The sequence below is a fragment of the Rhyacophila brunnea genome, unplaced genomic scaffold (assembly GCF_057557595.1).
Source record: "Rhyacophila brunnea isolate RB1 unplaced genomic scaffold, BYU_Rbru_1.0 scaffold_62, whole genome shotgun sequence".
NCBI classification, from domain to species: domain Eukaryota; kingdom Metazoa; phylum Arthropoda; class Insecta; order Trichoptera; family Rhyacophilidae; genus Rhyacophila; species Rhyacophila brunnea.
Genome location: NW_028233299.1, coordinates 1,989,129 through 1,994,861, shown reverse-complemented (window position 1 = coordinate 1,994,861; position 5,733 = coordinate 1,989,129). Strand labels below are relative to the sequence as shown.

The 5,733-nt window shown below is 27.7% G+C and overlaps 1 pseudogene; it reads right to left on the bottom strand.

Moving 5' to 3' along the window:
• Positions 1 to 371: 371 nt before the first annotated feature.
• On the bottom strand, positions 372 to 1,511 carry LOC147065038 (uncharacterized; annotated as a pseudogene).
• Positions 1,512 to 5,733: the final 4,222 nt, after the last annotated feature.

The following is a 5,733-nucleotide window of genomic DNA, read 5'->3' as shown; positions in this document are numbered from 1 at the left end:
GTTCTCTTTAGAATTGTTTCTTCCCAATTCAAGACGATTTTACAAATATGTTTTTGCATGGGGTAAGTAAGTTAATTTCTCTCATGCAGATTTATTCTCTTTATAATTATTCAAAGCCATTTTGAATATGTTAAAACGCAATTTTTAAGAAGATTTGCTTACCAGTCAATATAATTTTCACGAATTTGAATTTCAGATTTTCCAGAATAAATTTTAGTTTTAAGGATCATATAATGAGATTCTTTTTTTGGTGTGAAAATTTTACTTTTGATGAACGATAGGATTCCATTAAATAGTGATTAGATATAAAAAGAACAAGACTTAAAATATTTTCTAATTCAAATGAAAAAAAAAGATTTTAATATATCTTTTTACGCTTGCTCAGTAACATTTGTATCATTTTCGCTATCTTCTTTTTTCGTAGATGATTTTTTCCCCTTTATAACATGGAATTCATCCAAAACATCCCCTGGTATTCTATTCAACATTTCACGAGGAAATATTCTCAACAATTTCCATGCGATTTCTAAGGACTCTTCCAAGGATCTATTCTCCATACCTTGGCTCACAAATTCTCTCTCAAACCTTTCAAGAAATTCAATACTCAGTTTATCTTCAACACTAAGACTTTCTTCACCAACTACAGCTTTCATCGCCACGGCATCCTTGCCTATAGCATATTTTGCATAAAGTTGATTGCTTACATCCCCCATATCGCGTCTCTGTTTTCCAATTGCACTCTTCATCAACCTACTAAGTGAGGGGAGAATATTTACAGGGGGGTAAATCTGCCTATTGTGAAGGGCTCTATCGACATAAATCTGACCTTCTGTGATATAACCCGTAAGATCTGGAATCGGATGAGTAATGTCATCATTTGGCATAGTAAGAATAGGAATCTGTGTAATACTTCCTTCCCTTCCTTTGAGTCGCCCCGCACGCTCATAAAGTGTGCTAAGATCCGTGTACATATAACCGGGATATCCTCTTCTTCCAGGAACTTCCTCGCGCGCAGCACTCACTTCGCGAAGAGCATCCGCGTATGAAGACATATCGGTCATTATGACAAGGACATGTCTTCCAGTTTCATAAGCTAAATATTCAGCGGCTGTGAGTGCAAGGCGAGGTGTAATTATTCTTTCAATTGTTGGATCATTTGCAAGATTCAAGTAAAGAACGGTTCTTTCAAGACTGCCTGTTTCTTCAAACGAAGATCGAAAGAAGTTGGCAGTCTCCATATTTACACCCATTGCAGCAAAAACAATTGCGAATTTGTCACCACTATCTTCAATTTTTGTATCATCACCATCATCGGTTTTTTCATCCTTTACTAAATCTGTTGCCTCATCAGCCACTTTCTTACATATATGTTTTTTAACAAGGCACGCTTGACGACAAATCTGTGCAGCGACTTCGTTGTGAGGCAGACCGCTTCCACTAAATATCGGAATCTTTTGACCACGAGCCACACTGCTCATAAGATCGATTGTGGATATTCCGGTCTGTATCATCTGTTCTGGATAAATACGGCAATTTGGATTGATGGGCATACCTTGAATATCGAGATAATCTTTTGCAATTATCGGTGGTCCATCATCGATAACTTTTCCACTTCCATCAAAAACTCGCCCGAGAATATCTTCTGTTACAGCCATCTTCAATGTGTGTCCACTGAATTCAACTACAGTGTTTGCATCTATCGATGATGTACCTTCAAAAACTTGTACTACTGCTCGTCTACCACATATTTCAAGTACCTGTCCTGTTCTCTTTGTTCCATCGGGGAGAATCAATGTCACTATCTCTGCGAATTGAAGTGCACCAATGTCATCTAGTATGACAAGTGGCCCATTTATTCCTGTTATCTTTTTGTATGAAAGCGAAGGTTCTAAAGTAAACATTTTAGATTGTGATGGGTTTATATAATAATAATCAAAATTACGGTGTTCTTTAAATGGCGTTTGTGTTTTGGAATGGATTTATCAAAAAAAATGGTTGAAGAATGAAACATATGGCAAAAAAAGCAATGTTTTATAAATTTAATTGGCCATTGAGTCACCTTAAATTGGTTTTAAATATTTAATTTACATTCTATGAAAAATCATATTAATAAAAAAAACTTAAAATCAAAGATACTAGCCTTTTAATAATCTTTGAGAAGTATATCAAACTGTATTTATTATATAATACAATAGTTTAGATTATTTTTCTGTCGGCATGGCATAATTAAAAAATCTTTCCCCCATAACGAGGGTATGTTAGTATATTCAAGAGGATTTCTTTAAATCAACCAATTAAAACAGTATAGTACAAACTTGGTAGAACTGAGCTAATTAACAGGATCGTTATAAGTATGTTTAATAATTTCGTATAATATGAAAAAATAATCAGTTTACCAAATATAGATTTTGTATAAACATAGTTTACATTAAACTATGGATCTTGACAATATATTTATTTATAAAATAATTTATTCTGCCTTTTCTTTGCTAAACTGTTGATTATTTTCATTTCGAAATACTGGTATTTTTTTTGACAATCAGAAGTAAGATACATAAATATATAATAAAAAATGCCTGTTTAATGATTTCTACGTAGCCAATCGTTTTGCATCATTTACTTAGTCTTTAAATTTTGTATTATAAACTAGATTCAAGTTGAAAAAGATTCATAGCAATAGTCAATACTATTTCTATATCAAAATTGTTTAAAAACTGTTGTAATATAATTGATTGAGATTAAAAAATGTTTTATTTACAGCATACTTAAAATAGTAAATATATTACTTAGAAATAATGCGTCAATGGAATTTTAAAATCGTCGTTTTTTTGGCGGGATAATAACAAAAATAAATACCAAAATATATTAAAAATAAAGGTAGCTATAAAGTTTTACAATTTTACGGCTTTTAGTAATTTTAAAGTTTTACTAATTTAGTTTTGAATTATATTATGAATCCCATTGAAGATAAAATATTATAATGAATGCACATTTTTTTGATATATCCTAAAACATCATCTTCACTTTAAAAAAATACCGACGAAAATAAAGCTTAAAAAATTTGTATATATCATAAAACCATATGGAAAATTAAATATCCTCTTTTTTATGTGTGCTTTAAACTTTGTAATCATGATATTTTTAAATATAATATTCCAGTAATAAACTTCAAGTATATTTCATCATTGTGTTTTAATTAGTCGATAAATTACAAATTTTTTATTATCACATACCAAAACGATAGATTTTCAATTAAATTACATAGATATCATTGTTTAAATTCTTTATATTTACTAGCATCACCAGTAAAATACATTCTACTTAAGAAATTTCTCGCAGATCCATAATATTTGTCTTGGAATCAATTATGTTAATCAAATATTTTATTTTTTTTATGCAGACTTGTGCCCAGCATAAGAGAAGCTTAGTTTCTAGTTATTAAAGCGCACAGTATATGATGGGACTATTTACGGTGGCTAATTTAGTAAAGTAAAGAACGATTTTTTGCTTCTTTAAACTAGATTTATATGTTGATTTCATTCTGAAATTTCAATAAACAATAATTTTCACCTTAGATAAGATTTAACTAAATATAAGTTTTCATGTAGAATTATGATGACACAAATATATGTGTGCATATGATTACCCGCGTGTTTCATATTAAAATTGTTGCATTAAAAGAAAAATATCACATAGATGCATGATTTTATGGTAAAAAAAACACAAGTCTTTTAAATGCATTGAAAAAAGTGGTATGTTTTTCGTTTTTTGACAGATAAGTGGTGTTATTTTTACATACGTTGGCTATGACATATTTTAAAATGAAAACCATAACAATGCACACTAATCGATATTTATATGTCTAATAACAAAAACACAAACAAAAAACTATTTAAAAAATTTCTTTTGGTAAATAAAAATAGTAACAGCCGGTTTTTCATTCTAATATAATTAAATACCATTTCTAGAATATGGGATCATAAGGCTAATAATATGTATATTTTTTTGCTAATTTAATATACATTATTTCTAAGCGCCAGAGGTAATGTCTAAGAATAGATAAAGACTGTCGACATATAGATTAAGAATTGTAGATAAAACCAAATAGATATATTAGTCAGTGTGTTTTAAATATCTGATTATTCTTCAACCCCCTTCATTTTTTATAAAAAAGAAAAAACATATATCTATTTCTTTTTTTAGCCTAGATTAGTTGTTCTATTACATATTTGACTATTTGTTTAAAGTTGACTTTTTAGGTAGCTGTATAATTACTTCATAATGATTAAGTCGTCTTAATTATCCGTCAGAATATCTTTAATAATTTTCTTATCCATCATTTTTATATTTCATGTTTCAATTTTTTATGTAGAATATTATCTCGATAGATAAATATAGATACTCTATTGGCAATTAGTGCATAAAATATATTTATTCTGTTTTCAATTAAGTTAACAAAAATTTTTCTTGATCAATATTACTATACAGCATTCACAAACCCATTGGGAAAAGTTACAAAACATCTTAAAATATTAAATATAATTGTTCATTGTAGAAATAAAATACATACCTCTTTTTTCTTGTATAAAATACAAAGGTAAATATTTAGTCAAACAAAAAAGGATTTTAACCTAATTATGTTATTTTTTGTTTTCTTTTTTACTATACAGAGCTTAACAATGTATAAAATATAAAGTTAAATATTTATATAAATTCTATGCGATGTTTTAATTTTACGTACAATTCGGAATTAAATATTGAGTCGCGAAAATTTTTTTTTTTTCTAATTCTGTCAATTTTTGTTTTCTTTCTTATTGTAAAGAATTATAATAGTTAAATATACATAAAATATAACCATATTATGTGATTTTTTGTTTTCTCGTGCATGATGCAAAATTTTAATATTTAGAAAAATAAAAAGATTAATTTTAAAAAAATCATATAATTTTCTTTAAAAAAATATGATAAAACCTATATAATATCGAATAATAATTAACGACTCTTATTTTTTTAATACTTCTTGGGACATCATAAATTATTACCCAAAAAATAATGTGATTCTCTATCTTTTTCATCCATTTTTAAGATTTATAATATTATTTGAAAAAGAGATTTTTACGAATCTAAACTTGTATATTGTCAGCATTTGAAAGTATTTTTATGTTTAGAGTAATTTTATTGCGAGAAAAGCAACAAGTACGAATATTCGGCTTCAGAATTTAATATAAAGCCGTATCTTCTATAGAAAATACACTTATTAACTTGCTAATTTTTCTTTAAATCAAAAAAAAAACACATGTTACATAATATTAAACTAATAATAAGCGCAAATTATAAGTTTTCATTTAACAATAAACGCGGATGTATACAAATGTATGATATTTGAGTTTATTAGAAATCGTTTTAAAAATATTATCAGAATATGCAATGCCAGATTTCGCGACATTTTTTTTGTGGCTTGATAAATGTTTAAATCTATATTCAATGTTTTTTAATTATAATTGATTTGAAGTTAATGTTTTCCACCAAAGAATTTATCGTGGAAAGATATTCATATAAAATAGTGAAAGCATAAAATTGAAAACTCATTTTAATCTTTGTTCTTTACCATGTATTTATTCGGCTGAAACCCCTGATTTCTCAATAGAAATATTTGAAGTATATCAGTTTTCAATTTCATGATGTTTACGTCCTCTTATGAATCTTCTCGTTTCAAAAGCGAAATAAAATATA